Source organism: Pinus tabuliformis, chromosome 9 (genome assembly GCF_031772625.1).
Source record: "Pinus tabuliformis cultivar Carrire ecotype Pingquan chromosome 9, CPIR1, whole genome shotgun sequence".
NCBI classification, from domain to species: Eukaryota; Viridiplantae; Streptophyta; class Pinopsida; order Pinales; family Pinaceae; genus Pinus; species Pinus tabuliformis.
This window is the reverse complement of record NC_142307.1, coordinates 1,578,611,320-1,578,629,748: the sequence shown is the minus strand read 5'-3', so window position 1 is coordinate 1,578,629,748 and position 18,429 is coordinate 1,578,611,320.

Below are 18,429 nucleotides of genomic sequence, written 5' to 3'. Positions count from 1 at the left end.
CGTCATAACTTTCTCTCTGAGGATCGGATTGAAATTTCGTAAGAAGGTACAGAAAGAGGACGGACTGTAGTTTCTTGTATGTGTGTTTCAGATCCAAAGGTTGAAACAGTGACTCGTGGCACGTCGTACAAGTTCGCTCTACTGAACTAGTCTAAAATCAAGTCACTGTGGGAGATTTCACATAACTCTTCCTTGGAGAATCCAATTTGGCTCAGACTTGTGGCATTGGAAAGAGGACGCAGAAGGCTACTACAGGTCAAATTTCAGAACTGATGATCGAAATTACAGAGATACATCAGATTCAATATCAGGCTTCTACAAAGTGAAAAAAGGTGTGTAGTTTTTTTTTTTTAAATTTTTGTGTAAGCTTGGTTTAAGGAATTCAAAGGGCATAGTAAAGCATTATTATCGGTAACTGATGCCCCGAGGAAAGAAAATGCAAACACCTAGTAAGGAACCTGAAAGCTCTAGCATGACTCATGAAGAAGAGGAAGAAATGCTACATGATATATCAAAATTACAAGAACAAGTGCAACAAATGTCACGCTCACAAAAGCTAACAGAAGCTAAGATAAGTGGCGTGGAATCTAAGATAAAGGGCATGGAAGCTAAGATGGATGATTTGGAAGAGAGACATGGCAGAATTGAAGATAGATTTGAAGACAGACATGGAAGAATTGAAGAAGTTGCTACAAGAAAAGGGTCACTAATGGTGAAAAGGTAGTAAAGGAAACTCATGATGAGAACAAAAGAAATGTTAATCATGATTCCATAGACTCTAATGTTGGATCGAAGACTCACCATATTCCAAAAATCGATATGAGGAAGTTTGATGGCAAGGATCCCGCCACATGGATATTACAGATGGAGCAATTCTTCGATCTCAATAATGTGCAAAACACACAAAAGGTACGTATGGCAACTTTATATTTGGAACCAAATCAGTTTGTATGGTATCAATGGCTTTGCTCTCGTAAACAATTTATCACTTGGGCAATTTTTACGGAAGAATTGATAGCACATTATGAGGATACAAAAAGCAACACTTTTTTTAGCCAATTGATAAGTCTCAAACAAAAGGGTTCAATAATGGAGCACATTGAGGAGTTCCAAAAATTGAACATAAGGGTAAAAGATATTCCAGAGGAGCATAGGATTGATGTGTTCATAGGGTCTTTAAAGGATAATATCCAACATGATGTTCGCCTTTGGGAACCTGATTCATTAGAGAAGGCATTCAGGTTAGCAAGAAAAATGGAAAGCAAAATTATGGCAACCAGGAAGCATACCACTCACAACTATAAAGACGGAAGTGTTGTTGCCCCTAGTCTTCCACAACCTATAAGGTTGACACCACAACAATTGGAAGAAAAAAGAGCAAAAGGGCTTTGTTACAGTTGTGATAGCAAATACACTAAAGGTCATAAGTGTGCTGAGAAGAAATTATTCTACATAGATTGTGAAGAGGAAGAAGAAAAGGAGCAAGAAAGGTCAAAAGAAGAGGATATACTCCAGGAACAAAGCCTAGATGAAGAACAAATAAATCCGACCATATCTTGTAATGCATTGGCGGGAATTACCACTCCTCAAACCATCAAGATAGAAGGACAAATCAAGAAGAAAAAGGTAATAGTGTTGATTGATTCAGGAAGCACCCACAATTTTATTCATTGTAGGGTAGCAAAAGAATTGAATTGCTTCCTATATCCAGCACCAGAGTGTCAAGTGATGATTGCAAATGGAGGAACAATAAATTGCTCTGGAAAGTGCCATAATATCAAGCTATCCATGGGAGAATATGTATTGACTAGCCCAATGCTTTCCATTCCAATGGGAGGTGCTGATGTTGTACTAGGAGTCCAATGGCTACAATCCTTGGGTACAATAGCTTTTAATTTTCAAGAACTTTTCATCAAATTTTCTTGGAAGGAAAGGAAGTTGAATTAAGGGGTATTGCAGGGAAACCAGGAAAGATAATCAGCTCTAATGGTATGACAAAGCTTCTAAAAAAGGAGCAAAGAGGTGTAATTGCACAATTATGTTCGCTAGATGTTTCCACATTGGAATCATCTATTTCTCCAGATCTCCAAAAAGTCCTGGACAATCATTCCAAGGTATTTGAGACTCCCAAAGGTCTCCCACCTATGCGTGATCATGATCATGCTATTCATCTGATTCCAGGAAGTGTTCCTCCAAACATCAGGCCGTACAGATATCCCTATGTCCAAAAAAGTGAAATTGAACGTATGGTTGCAGAAATGCTAGAGGCTGGTATAATTCAACCGAGTCAAAGTTCTTTCTCAGCTCCAGTAGTATTGGTGCACAAGAAGGATGGATCATGGCGCATGTGTCCAGATTATAGGGAGCTCAACAAGCTCACTATTAAAGATAAGTTCCCCATTCCTGTCATTGATGAATTACTGGATGAATTGCATGGATCAATTTACTTCACCAAGTTGGATCTTCGTTCGGGATATCATCAAATCAGAATGAAGATTGAAGACATTCCGAAAACGGCATTTAGAACTCATGAGGGTCATTATGAATTTTTGGTCATGCCTTTTGGCCTTACCAATGCACCTTCAACATTTCAAGGTTTGATGAATTCAATTTTCAAACCATTCCTTAGAAAATTTGTGTTAGTATTTTTTGATGATATACTAATCTACAGCAAGTCTTGGAAGGATCATGTTGAACATGTTGACAAGGTGCTACAACTATTGGAGGAGAAACAATTATATGCAAAAAGATCCAAATGTTTCTTTGGAGTCCAGGAGGTGGAATATTTGGGTCATATTGTATCTCATGAAGGAGTTAAGGTAGACCCTAGCAAAATTAAAGCCATTAAGGAATGGAAAATCCCCACATCCATAAAGCATCTGCGAGGATTTCTTGGGTTGACAGGGTATTATCGCAAGTTTGTTAAGAATTATGGGAGAATAGCAGCACCTCTAACAACATTATTGAAGAAAGATTCATTTTCATGGACTCCGGAAGCAACAAAGGCCTTTGAACATCTTAAAGAGGCAATGTGCCAAGCACCGGTCTTAGCTACACCGGACTTCACAAAAACCTTTATTGTGGAATGTGATGCTTCAGGAAATGGAATTGGTGTTGTTCTAATGCAAGATGAAAGACCCATTGCTTTTGAAAGTCGTCCAATCAAGGGAAAGTTTTTAAGCAAAGCTATTTATGAGAAGGAAATGTTGGCAATACTCCATGCACTTAAGAAATGGCGACCCTACCTAATGGGAAGACACTTCAAGGTAAAAACGGATCATGATAGCCTTAAATACTTTTTAGAACAAAGATTATCCTCTGAAGAGCAACAAAAGTGGGTCACAAAGATGTTGGGTTATGACTTTGAAATCATCTACAAAAAAGGGAAGCAAAATGTGGTGGCAGATGCACTCTCAAGAAAGGATGAGGATGTGGAAGCATTGTTGTGTGCCATTTCTATTATCCAACCAGATTGGATAAACGAAGCAAGGGAGGAATGGAAGAATGACGAAGAAGTGTGGGCACTTATTCGAAAGCTACAACAAGATTCCAGTACTTCTGATACATTTAGCTGGCAAAATGATTCGTTATGGTACAAAGATCGCTTATACCTCTGTAAGAATTCCCAGCTAAAACAAAAGATTCTTATGGAATTGCACACTTCTCCCTTAGGAGGGCACTCAGGATTTTTAAAAACTTACCACAGGGTTAAGAAGGAATTTTTTTGGGATGGCCTTAAATCAGATATTCAAAAGTTTGTGGCAGAATGTTTGGTTTGCCAACAAAATAAAGTTGAAACAATTAAGACACCGGGTCTATTACAACCTTTATCCATTCCAAGCCAACGTTGGGAGGAGGTTTCAATGGATTTTATCACAGGTTTACCCAAGTCTGAGGGAAAGAGTGTCATCATGGTGGTAGTTGACAGACTTACCAAGTATGCACACTTTTGTGCATTATCACATCCATTTAAAGCCAGTACAGTTTCTACTGCATTTATGGAAACAGTTCAAAAGCTACATGGAAACCCAAAGATTATTGTAAGTGACAGAGATCCCATTTTCACTGGAAATTTTTGGACAGAATTATTTTCTTGTCTTGGTACTCAGTTAGCTCATAGCTCATCTTATCATCCTCAATCTGATGGGCAAACTGAGATAGTAAACAAATGTTTGGAAGGATATCTTCGTTGCTTTGTATCTGATAAACAGACACAATGGGTCAAATGGTTGCCTCTGGCTGAATGGTGGTATAACACTTCCTTCCATACAGCAACAAAAATGACCCCATTTATGGCACTTTATGGGTATCAACCACCATCCATCACATCATATTTAAGAGAAAATTCTAAGGTTCAGGCAGTGGAACATCACATCGAACATCAACAACAAGTCCTCCAACTCTTAAAGGATAACCTCGTGTTGGCACAAAATAGAATGAAACAACAGGCAGATCAACATCGCAGTGAAAGAAGTTTTGATGTAGGTGATTGGGTATTCCTACGGCTACAACCATATAAGCAAATGTCCCTAAAGCAAGCTAAGAAGGATAATAAATTATCACCAAAGTATTATGGTCTGTACAAGGTGTTGCAAAAGATTGGTACTATGGCATACAAATTGGAGCTTCCTGCAGCTTCTCGATTACACCCAGTCTTCCACGTTTCATGTTTAAAGAAGGTTATAGGTGACAAGCTCCTAATTCAAACAATATTGCCAGAACTTGATGAGGAAGGAAAAATTATATTGGAACCGGAAGCAGTCACAGAAACAAGAACTCGACAGCTACGAAATCGATCAATTTCAGAGTATCTTATCAAATGGAAGAACTTATCCGCTGAAGATTCCACATGGGAGGATGAGAATTTTATGCAGAAGTATCCAGAACTACTCAAGCGTTGAGGACAACACTTTTTTGAAGGAGAGGGGCATGTTGGGTCCCTATAATACTAGTGATTACCCCATTAGTATTGTAGTTATACCCCTTATTTATATTGTTGTGCCCCTATTACCCCCATATTGTTATTTCTGTGCCCCATAGAATCCCTCTATTGTTATTTGTGTGGCTTTATATTATTATTGTTAGGTCGGCTGGATTATATTGTGACTCCTTAGACTCCTATATATAGAAAGGAGGTTTTGACATTTGTATCATAAAATAATTGTTCATTTATGTAATGTAAAGGAGGTTTCCCCCTCGAAGAGGCTGAATTCTAAGGCGTTGATCTATCTTTTCTATCTTTTCTTGAGCTGGTTTCATAACAGTGCCTCGCAAACCATCTTGTCACGCTCATTTGAAGGAACACAGAAGTGTCCCAGGTGGCATAACAGTGCATCCTAGAGGTGAAAATTTGGCATTTTCTCTGTAGTTTGGGGTGCCTTTCCCTTGCTTCAGATTCGCAGAACCAATGTCTTGCTTCTTTTGTTTAAATTTTTGCTCGATCTTGACAGCGTATCGATAGGTCGTGTTGGGCAAGGAGATGTCTAGGAACTCCATCTCGTCTTGGATGTACTTATGTAGACAACCACAGTACTTGAGTACCAAATGTCGCTCATAATCCTTGATTGTTAAATTGGCAACTAGGGCCAAACTCCATGTGGGTCATCTTATTTATGGCAGCTGATATTTTTATTGAATCCCTCTCATCAAGAGGTGTAGGATTGATCTAAAGATAATCTAATTCTGTCAAGTATTCATGGAGTTATGAATTTATTTATGTTATATAAGACAATTGTCAAGTCGGCCAACGACTTGTGTTGGCTCGGAAGCCTAATAGTCATGTCTATTCATCATCTACGCTTTAGTATAAATAATTGAGGACTTGAAGTCATTGAAGACACACTCTTCACATAATCTCCTCTCCACGTCTTGGGTTTTTGGAGAAGGAAAGGCACTAAAGAGTATGTTGATGCCCTAGTTGCAAATGATGCCCTAATTCAACGCATGTCATGAAGACATCTATTTGCTGGCAAATGAAGACACCTAATACGCAGCAAGGAGACCTGTTCACGCAGCACAAGAACTCGCATGGAAACTTATGCGTGAAGGAGAAGGTTCGTATTAAGATATGACTGCACCTTGGCTAGGGTATTAGTTGCAGTCATGTTCAGATTTCAGAAGCAAGCATGACAACGTAGTCAAGACATGAAGCCACTATCAACGTATGAAGCCACAGTCATGTATTGGACAAAGGCATGAAGACACAGTCAAGGTCATGTAGCCGTATTGAGATAGATCCACAGGCATAGAAGCATGGAAGCCGTAGTGATAACGTAATGAAGCACGTAAGAGCCGCAGGCATAGAAGCACAGTTGGTCGCAGTAATAAAATGGAACCGCAGTCAAGGGTTTGACTGCACCTCGCTATAGTAGTCATAAACTCGGGTGCTTTACGAATGTATCATCGTGTATCCTAGCAGCCTCAGCGTATATATGTATATGATAGCACTTAGTCTAGTCATGCAAAGATCTGGCCGTAGTTAAACAAGCGAGTGTATCTACTTATTACGCATCCCTTATTCATTGTTCTAGGAGGCCATTATATGTTGGTCTTAGATGCCCTAAATCAACATATTCTTTGAGTCTTGTATGCTTGAAGGAATTTGGAACATAGCCTAGTTGTTTTTCTAGGCTGCAAGCCATAGAAAGTAGCTAAGGCTGATATACATATGGCAGTGTAATAATGTTGCAGCATGATGGGCATGGGTAGCATGATGAGTAATGATGAAAAGGGCAGCATGATCAGTAAGACTACATGATAATGTAAAGGGCAGCATGGTCTGTAATGAGACTGTATGATGATGGAAGATGCAACATAATGGGCAACATGATGATGAGAGCAGATGAGAGTATCTCAGTCATCAAGGTCCAACACTGTGATGGTACAGTATGGTGCTACACAGTAAGGTGCAGCAAATGGATGATAGGTGAAGCCGTCACCTTGGAGAATCAGTTGAAGCAAAATGTCTTCAACTGATCTGAAGTATCATCGTTATAGGAGATGATCTATGCTCAAGATAAGTCAAAGTGTTGACTTCTGTTGTAAATGTACTATCTCTCTCTCTGCTGAACTTTGAAGAACATAAAAGAAGAATTGATCAAGGGTTTCCCCACATTGGGGTTTGTCCTTGGCTAGCACCACATCTTGTGTCCTATTGTCTCTGCTTGTCTTCTACGATTTATATTTATGTTCTATCTGCAATTTACTTTAATGCTGATGTGTCTGCTAACTATGAAAATCTAAATAAATTGCTCTAGCATAGAACATACCAAAATTTAACATTGATACCCAACTCCGTGCGAATGGTATGAAAAATATTTGTGAACTCTAGCACATCTTGGTCCCTTCCATGCCGCAGCGTGGTCCATGTTATGTATTTATCCTCGTAGCTCCCGATAGGGTAATAGCACTCCTTGATGGCATCCCAGAAAGAATTCCAAGTGAGTGTGGCTGAAAATAGTGAGGGTGTACTCTCATCCCTCTTCTCACAGTAGGCTTTCCACTAGTCCTTGACGTGGGGGGCGGCTTTGTGGAGTGCGAAAGTAATCTTTTCCCGGTTGGAAAAATCATGAACCGAAAAATATCCTTCTAGCTTATTTAACCATTTATCTACGGCATCCGCATCTATCTGACCTACAAATATGGGGATATCAAAGTTAGCTTGTACCTTAAAGGGTGTGGCACTTCCAGAGTGGCTGCTGGAAGGATATACGTCGCCTGTGGGTAGCCGCCAAAGGATCTGGGCAAAGTTTTCCATCATCGTGTTCCTCTGCCACTCAAGGGCTTCTTTGAGCAATATTTTGAAAGAATCTCTAGCCCCCTCATCTTTCTTTTCTTCTGCCATGGCAGGCCATTGAGGTTTGCAAGGCTGGTCTTGCAAAGGTTCAACTAGTTTGAGCCCTAACTCCTTATACCATGACCTTGTTGGGGACATGCAAATAAAAACAAAGAAAGAACAAACCGCTCTAATACCGTTGGTATGATCTTAAACAATAATGCAACAAAATATAGATATAACCATAAATACAGAGTTGTAGCAGAAATAATACTTCATTTCATTAATTTCAAAGAATTGAATGTGTTTAGATACATAATGGAAATAAACTAGCTCGGGTGATGGTAGCTTATCTCTGAGAAGATATGTGGTGGCTACATGCCTCTGAACTATGTTACAATGAGGCTCAAAGGTCTATTTATTATTGAGAAACAATGGAAAACTCTAAACATCGAAAACCTAACCCTAGAAGATGAATCGTCAAAATTGTGGGACCCGTTTAGGTAAATTGGTACATCAACTTCCTGGGGTCTTAACTTTGGCATACAATTTGAGATCTCTGTTTGACACGCACAATATCTCTCTAGAAAGATTTATCTGAGGACTACAACTTTCTCTTGCAAACATCATTTGAAGACTCATGTTTGCCTGTTTTCCAAAAAAATGTCACATAGGGCCTCAAAACGACTCTGGAAGTTTAGGACCCAAAAGACTGCCAAAAATAGTAAACTATGCTACAATTAAGGGAACTAAAAAAATGAAAGAAACGATTGTGGGGGTCTAAGTGGAATAGGCGAGTGGCCACCAATATCCACTTGGATCAATTCTACCCTTGGAGTTTTTGCTAGTTGGTCACTCTGATCAATTGATGTTGGCAAATCTCTAGAACTTCAATATGCCTTGCCTTCCATGAATCTAACATCTCTTCTAACAATAATCCTCCCGGTCCCTGGAATAAAAATCGTATATGCCTTTGAGGTCTCACTGTACCCAACAAAGTGTTGGAAAATGTAACTAGTTGTAGTCTTCATAATTGTCATTATACTCATGTCATTATGTATATCTTATGTAACAAATAAAAGAAGAAAGAAAAATATTATTTTCAACCATGGGTTTCATGCTCTATTTAATTGGTTAATTAGGTCAAGCATGCATTTCAGGATCCTAGAGTTTGTCATGTCAAAAGAATATTTATCACGAGTCAAGGGTCATTATTATTTGTATAAGATCTGTCTAGGCAAGTTGCAACATGTAAAAGATATTATTTTTAGAAAGTCAAATTTGACCTCCAAGACCAAGTCGACCCTGCCAGTGAAAATTTAGCCTAGGAGAGGCCTATTTGACCTCATGAGAAGAAAAATTAAAGGAAGAGGGTTTGACTCATTTGCCCACTTCAGAAGTTAGATCTAAAGCAAGAAAAGGAAGCAAGAAGAGTGAAGGACAAGAAGTCAAAAGCAAGAAGGAAAATTTGATTTTTGGGCTTGATTTCTCACACACATGCAAAACTAGGGTTTTTGCAGCTGCTAGGAGGCCGAGAATTGTAGGTCTGAAATAGAGGTTCAAAACTCTGCTTTGACTAGGAATTTTGTAGTTTGACTTCCGTTGACATTGTTGACTTGAGCTGACTTGGTGCTTGGAGGAGATCTTGGCTTTGGTCTTTAGGTCTTGGATTTCTCATTTGATCTAATTCTATAAGAAGAGAAAAGATTATTTCTTGGTTTTCCCCTTGGAGGGGCTTTGCCCTGGCTTGGAACCTACATTTTGTGCCCATTGTCTTCTATGATCTTCATGGCTTATGCTATTGATAATTGTTTGATGAAAAGAATCTAAGAATATTAAGAAGCTAACATAAGTTCACAAGCTTTTATCAAGGATAAGGAGAATTGTTTAAATAGTTGCCCTACTAGATTCTCCAACATGGTTTCAGAGCTAAGGTGAAGAGAAGGCAGCTTGAAGATCATCTTGTTGGCATAAGAGGAGGTTGCTTGTCAAAGGGAATCAATTTCTAAGGACACAAGGAAGAAGAACTCATCATCTTAAGAAGGATCAAGCTCTCATTGAAGGAAGGAAGTTTACTATCTTTCTCTCTTTTGAAGGATCTTTGTTATTAAAGGACATCTTTGAAGTTTCTTGCAGAATCTTGAAAGCATCAAGATAGTTGAAGGCATCATCAAGAATGACACTTGTTTGACATGCAAGTACCATATTGTTCTCCATGTCTCAATCTACAAATAAAATCACTTCATTTTTCAATGAAAACAACAAGCTTGTTGGATCAACAAACTTCCTAGCATGGAAGAAGAGGATTGATTTGGTGCTTACAGAAAATGAAGTCATGGAATATGTTCTTGGAGAAATTACTCAACTAGACAAAGAGAAGACTCAAGAATTAGCAAGATACAAGAAGGGAGAGGTGAGGACACAAAGAATTCTTATTGAATCCATAAACGATCATCTCATTCCCTTTATTGCTTATTTGAGTTCATTTAAAGCAATCTATGATAATTTGATAAGTCCAAGGGAAGGAGGCTAAGGCCTCATTAACGATACCTACCCTAGAGTTATAACAACCCAAATGCCTCCATTCCTACAAGGGATTGCCCACAAGAGAACTGCAAGGTCACCTGTTTTAACTGTTGAGAAAGGGTCAAGCTTCACAAATTGGATGAAGAAGGTGGTCCTAACTTTCTATCAACCAAGCTTATGCTTGGAGGTAAGTTTTAGGAAATGCATAACTAGACTAGAATGATGAGATTAGATCGCTTCAAAGAGTTACAATGATGACAATATGCTTCAATGGGAGAGATATAAAACACTTATAACCAAGCTTATGAAATATCACTTTGAATACAAGGCTACAAGATAACCAATGAAGCACCTTAGGATTACTTAATGAAACTTTTAGTCAACAATTTCAAGTGCCTTAGTTATGATAACTTTCACTTAGATGAGATAGCAATTAGGAACAAGTGAAAATTTAATGATGCCAACACAAGAAACTAATGACATATGAGATTGTTAAGAGTGAATTAAATGATAAATGCAAACAAAGACTAGATCTAACAATGATATCAATGAAATCCTATCTAATCAATGAGAGCAAATAGGCAAGGTTAGTATTCCAAGAGGAAGAAGAAGAAGCTCCTCCAATACCACAAGAAGATGAACAATTCTATCAAATACTAAAGAGAAAGGCACGAGATAGTGTACTCCGATGATCAATAACTTGCACCAGACCTTATGAAACCCTTTGAATGTGATGCTTCAAACCTATATGATTAGCCTTTGAATGTGATGCTTCAAACCTATAGCACATTATGTTCTGCAAGTGGCTCTTGGCTAAGGGAAACAAGGCTTCTAGGCCTAGTGCCCTTCCTCCAATGACTAATGTGTCAATTGCAAAGTCCAAATGCCAATGCCTTCAACAAAGATTAGTGTTATAAGCCTTCCAAAAATGCAATGTTACCCCTACAATGACAAGAGTTAGCCTTTTCAATCAACGAGGATATGGATTAGACTTAAAATATTATGAAGCTAAGTCAAATATGGCCTCTACGCCTAAACGGGAGCTCCAATGGATCAAGTATAATAACAAGCCTGCAAACCAAGCAATTTCCAAAATCCTTGCCAATGATATGTATAGGCCTACAAAAAATGAGGGTTAGTCTCTAAATCAAGTATAATGAATTTACAAGCCTTTTAAGGCCACGACTATGGAGATTAGGCCTATCTAGGCCCGCGACCAAGCAAAATTTTGTCAATAACCCTAGCAGTCATCGAGATAAGCCCTATGATTAGACTTTAGCCCTAAAAAATTTGTCAATAGACCTGCAATAATCATCCAAAGTTAGACTTGATGAGAGAACATATAAAATGATTATTGAAATTATTTGCAATTTTTTTTATGTTGCAAACTCTTGAAGAAATCCTGGTTTTGCAATGAGACTAGCCCTTTAGGTCTTACAGCGTCCCAAAAATGAATATGCGTTGAAGGAAAGAGGCTCAAATTCGATGGATCGAACCCCTGAAAGGCTAGATCATGGCTTAAATCCTTTGCAGCCTTGGTAATTTTGCAAGACGGCTTTCTAAAGAATGCAATGTTGCCCTAACCCTAACCCTCTAGGCTAGGTGATGGCTAGTTCTTTCACAAATTCAGATTTATTTGATCTTCAAGGTGAATATGCTTGCAAAACGAATTTAAATAGAAGCCCTAGCAGTTCACCTTGGATCCACAAGAATAAAAAAATAAAACCCCAATTGGTTATATGTACAAATGACAAATAGATACAAGGGTTAGAAAATTTACAATTTTATCTACAATATTCACAATAATTTTATAGCTCTAATTAGCAGATATATTCTTTTATTGCATAATTAAATTGGATATAAATGAATAAAATAGGATTTTTGTATTTGAGTCAAAGCCAAGATCTTTGCAAAACAATCATTAGATAAGTCCTGGAAATTTAACACGGGCTCTTGAGCTTCTTGCCTTGGGAGTTGGTTGATTCAACCAAAGACTTCCCCTAACGCCTAAGATCTAAATATTAACAAGGTCTCTACACACTTAAGATCAAGTTATTAGATCAAAAGAAGCTAGATCACACAATAAACCCTCAAAATCTAGAGAAACTTGCTAGATTAATCAAATTTAATGTGTTGCCCTAAGCCTAGTAACTAATGCAAAATAGTTGTGCAAGTAGTTAATCCAACACTGGCAAATGAAATAATAACTTAAAATTTTTATGTTAGTACAACTTTAAGAACATAATTCAGAAAAATGTTACCAAGAAGCAGAGGAGGAACACCATCACGAATAAACCCGCAAAGACTTTTTCTTTATTATTCCAGAAAAAAGATTACAACCAGCAGAGCTTGACTCATAGCTTGCTCAAGATTTTTTGATGATTACATGATACAACGAAGAGGAAAATGCTTCCTTATATACAACATGAGGGTGTCAAACCCCCCAAGTGGAAATAATCGCTAGTTCCTCTGATCCATGGCTTGATCCTTATCAAATTAATTTGATCCCTTGATAACTGGTGCATAGATCTCCAAAAAGTTTTGACCTCCTTGATTGTTGACCTTGATGGACCAAATTTTTACTTCTAGGTGGGTTTAGACCATTGGAGAATCTTCGGAAAATAGAATTATCATAATTCTCTCATTAAGTAACCACCTTGACCCAAAAATTCGATTTTCTTGAGAAATTATTCTTTTTGGCCCAATGAATTTTTGAACTGCGACTTTTTGCCTTGGAAATGACCTTTCTAATTTTTTATTTTAAAAAAGGACCTCGATAAATTTTTGATAAATTTTCCACTTGGAGAGAATTTAATTTTCTCTCATTTTAATTTTTTGACAAGTTTCCAGTTTAGTTATTTTTACATTTTTACTGGAAAATAAAATAAATGACTCAAGAGGGATTACACATATTTTCCACCCTTAAAGTGGGTCTAAAAAATATTTTGGCAATGATGTATAATTATGAGTAATCATCCACCAAAAATATTCCTAGACAACACTTTTTACATTAGTATAGTACATAGACACCCCATTAGAAGGGGAATTCTACAATTAATGCATGACCTCTTAGACTCAACCAAATTCTGTGACACAAGACAGATGATCCAGTATGATAAAAACACATAGACTCGATAACAGTAGGACTACACATGAGACCTTTCCATCGAGCCCCACTCTAGCTTTGGGGTATGTGTGGGAGAAAAACTCTGCCAATTATAAGGGTCCAGAAACTATAACAATTGGCGAGGGTAAAAATCTCCCTAGAGTGATGCCAACAGAGCGTGTGAAAGGTCAGTAGGTAGCCTGCGTTGCAACTCTGAGGAGATCCATCAGCCCCTACCATGATCCGAAACAAGCTATTCTGCATCAAGTAGGACCACACTGACAGAAACGATTGGAATCAACCCTACCAGGCCTTCAGCAAGATCACAATCCGCATAGGGATATGGCATAGATTTGATCTTCTTAATACTCTTATCAATCTCAATAGCTCTACCGATTTCTATCTTTTCAGTCTAGTTTCTCGGGCTATCCAGGACAGTTCTCTGACCTTCCCGTGCCTCTCTCAGAATTCCCTCACTTTTCTCGTGATCGGCTCCCTCCTCTCCCGCCTCCCCCTATATCTTCACTCCCTCCTCCTTACTCCAACACTCTATCCCCAGATTACTCCTCTCTGCGATTCACTCATCTCTGCCTCTGTTTCCTGGTGGTTCTATCCGACTGCTCCTCTCTGCGATTCTTTCTCCCCCGCCTCTGTCTCCAGGTGGATCTACCTCCCGATTGCTCCCCTCTGCTACCCTCTCATCCCCGCCTCTTACTACAAGTGGAATTACCAGGTCCTCAGGAAGTCTTTTTTGTGTTGTGTCGTAATCTGAATCTCCTCCTTCGCCTCTGTTTCCTGGAAGGTTTCTGCTTCCCGAGTTGTTAACCGAATCTTCTGGCAGCCTCTCTTCGTTCCCATCTGCCCTCTAATCTTCCCATCCACAGCATCAACTATGGCTCGCAATGAGGATTTCTTACACTGTGCGGACCTGCAAGCTGAGATGGAAGAAATCAGAGCCCAACAACATATTTTAGACAACCAGCAGAGAATTTTGGAAGCCAGAATCAGTGATCAGAACCGCATCATTAATGACAAATACCGAGCAGAAATTGATCTCTTCTTGCACAGGGTCTCTTCACTTCATGAACAATTCAATCATTTGTCAAACAGGTGCAGCCATGCAGAAGAGTCCATAACGATCCTGAAATACATGATGGACAAACGCAACAACGCAACCCCAAGCTCCTCTAACGCCAAGCAAGTAGAAAGGGATGAAAAGCCGGAGGAATCTACTGCAAGGTACATTAGTCATATAAACATAGATTAGAAATGTTTTGAAAATGTCAATTTTTGCTGCTCCAATATGTAAGAGTTTACAGTAGTTTAGCAGTCCTTAAAGATAGAACAAGTAGGAGTAGGATCAAGGAGAGATATTTGTTTTGTAACTCCATTGATCCAGGCTGCCCTCAACTCTCAATGTATCTCAGGAGTCCTGACTCCCCTCTTTTTTTCAGCTATTAATACAACAACCGACTTTGTTAAAAAAAAAAAAAATGTCCCTAGAGTGAAACTCTTTGCTAAGAATCAAAGGCTTACTTAAATGTTTTTACATGGCTTCACAGTCATACTAGAATCATTTTTACAATGAAGGCCCACAAGGTTACAAAATTTGGGATTACAATGATAAATTGGAAGTTGCATGACGATGATGACTTTGAAAAAAAATTATCCACTGATATGTACTTTGCATCCTGGGTTGTTTGACACGTGTGGTCAACACGACTCATTTTCACACACTTTAGAAGTTCGATCTAAAGCAAGAAGAGCCAAGGACAAGAAGACAAGAAGAAGTCAAAAGCAGGAAGGAAAATTTGATTTTTGGGCTTGATTTCTCTCACACATGCAAAACTAGGGTTTCTACAGCTGCAAGGAGGCCGAGAATTGTAGGTCCAAATTGCAAGTCTAAAAAAGAGCCAAAACTCTGCTTTGACTAGGAATTTTGAAGTTTGACCTCTGTTGACCTTGTTGACTTGAGCTCATTTCAAGAAGGAATTGTTGGAGGGCTGACTTGATGCTTGAAGGAGGTCTTGGCTTTGCTCTTTGGGTCTTGGATTTCTCATTTGATTTGATTCTTCTGTAAGAGAAGAGATTCCTTTTGGGTTTTCCCCTTGGAGGGGTTTTTCCCTGGCTTGGAGCTTACATTTTATGTCCATTGTCTTCTACGAACTTCATGGTTTATGCTCTTGATAATTGTTTGATGAAAAAAATCTAACTAAGAATAATAAGAAGCTAACATAAGTTCATAAGCCTTTATCAAGGATAAGGAGAATTGTTTAAATAACTGCCCTACTAGATTCTCCAAAACAAAGTACCCCCTCTCTGCAATCTGATCCAACTTAGAATGTGTATCCCTTGGAATGTGACAATATGCTAAGTTGCCAAATATCCTAAAGTGGCTGATGTTTGGCTTATTTGCGTAAACGCTTCCTCCAGTGTCATCTTTCCCAATTGTTGAATTTCCTAAGTCTATCTATTAGAAAATAAATCTGTATTTTGTTGGTTTATTTCTTCTACTTGTAAATTCTGAACAAGTTATTTAAAACATTTAAATACTGAAATAAACACAATACAACCACAACATCTATAGATCATCAGCTAAAAGAAAACAAACACACAAGTGACATCGTTATTTGTAGGAATCTACAAGGTAAGATCCTCAGATAGAACACCAAAGGACACTGCTCACAAACAGATCACGGATCAATACACCAGTATTCTTAACGTGGTTAAAACCCTCAAAGAGGGAAACAGTCCACGGCCTGAACCAACGCAGGCACTTCAGGAAATTTATTAATAAAAGAAAGAAAATTTACATAAGCTTCTCTCATGAATGGTCACACTACAAATGACCCTCCATGCTCTTTAAATAGAGATCATGGACCAATCGGGTGTTAAGCCACGGATCAAGTGTCGGTAATACCGAGGAGAGAATGAACCCTCTGATCACTTCATGTCTAGAACATATCGTGACCGTCAGATTGTAAGTTACAAATGTACATAGTAAAGAAACACACTTTACCTAAATCTACACTAGACCAAGTTATACTTAACTATTTCCTATGTGTCAGAATATCCTAACATTATTTTTGGACAAATGTCCCCGGAAAAACCCAATGCAGAAAAATTGATGAAGCTATTCTGAGGATTTATTATTATGCAGTATTTCCTTGAGTACAACTGGGTGCCTAACCGGCTCACCTGACAAAGAAAAATATACGGTAGCAATACCTCTCTATTTGGAAACAGGTATTCAGAAAACCTGTCCCACGAAACCCTCTCTAGTGACTCTGAAGCTCAGCGTTGGCCCTTCTGGCCTGTGTGTCAGCCTCTTGTTGCACTGCAACAGCTCTCTGAGGCATTGCGCAGCCTCTGGGATCCTTTGCGTCACTCCCTCTGCCTTCTGCATGGATAACGTGGTCCCTTTGGGCTCTGTGCTGTCTTTGCTGGGCTCTGCGTGGCCTGCTCTCGCTCTCTGCTTCTGCACTGATCTCTTGGCACTGTCTTTACTTCTCTGCCTAGTACTCACTGCCCCTCGCTGCTAATCATTGATTCACTTTTTCTTGGCAACCTCGCTCTAGTAAAATGAATGACTAATCACTCTGGTGTATTCTCCAATTGACCCTCGAACCTCTTCTTATACTTTTTTCGTTGGTACTTCAATGGCCAAGATTAAATCTCTAATCAATGGCTAAGATTAGATTTGGTTTGATCCATGACTTTTGGAACCTTCTAACCCAGTTTTAGATTAATACCCATTAATATCTTATTTTTCCTAAGTTTAGACTTAGGAACTCCATTAAAAATATTAATTATTTTAATATCTCCCAAACCGGGTACAATCTGTCCAAACCATTTCTGGGTCTTGGATATCTCATGCGCTTTAGCCTCTCCACCAATTCTCATGGCTAGAGCACATACGATGCTACCCCAAATCAACACCAATTCCTTATGTGGGACCCCTTTCTGAATACATACCACTGTACTACATGCCTATGCGCATATGTATTGTGGCATAGCTTGGTCATACAATATGGGCCTAGTTCCCTTTGATATTGAACAATTATTCCTCTTAATAACCTCATTCTATTGTAGGTTGTAAGGAACCATCCAATCTCTCTTGATCCCCTCTGTGGTACAGAACTCCTGGAATGCTTTCCTTTTGTACCTGCCTCCATTAGCAAACTGAAGAACCTTCACCTTCCTGCCTATCAAATTCTCCACAAGAGCTTTGAACTCTTGGAAGCGACTGAAGACCTTGTCCTTAGTCTTCAAGAAGTATATCCAAGTCTTCCTAGAGTAGTCATGAATAAAGGTTACAAAGTATTCGCGCCCTATGAAAAATTGTGTCAAACATCAAATCACATATATCAAAATTAACTAGATCAAGAACACATTTGTATCAGGTGTCACTCCTTGGAAATGTTTCCTTAGCAAACTTCCCCTATACAGATCCCTTGCACACATCAGCATGCTCTATGCTCACCTTTGGAACACTTGTCATTGTCTCCTGGAGTAATTTAAGTGCAATATAATGAATATGCCCCATCCTCCTATGACATAGCTCTCCCTAATCTCTCAAATCACTACTGCTCACCAATGCCTTTGGAGTATCTAACTGCAACCTGTAAAGTTTGTCGCTCCTAACTCCAATAACTATGGGTGACTTCCACTCCTAGCATTTTATCGACACCTGTTGTCCTCTAAAGAATACATTGTACCCATTGTCTTAAAGAATAGATATGGAAATCAAATTCATCCCCATTCTTGGCACATGCAACACGTCATGGATGGGAATCGACTTTCCAGACTCCCTCTGAAATAGAACAATCTCTCTCCCAACTGGGATGCACTTGGACTTGTTCACCATCTCGATTTGGAATCTAGTGTCCTCCTCCTAGTAATTGGAGAAGTACTCCCTAACTCCTATCATATGAAATGACGCCCCATTGTCTATATACCACAACGTTATCAGAACCAAACTGGTGATCGAACTGAAAAACCTTGTGGACCAAGAATCAGTTGG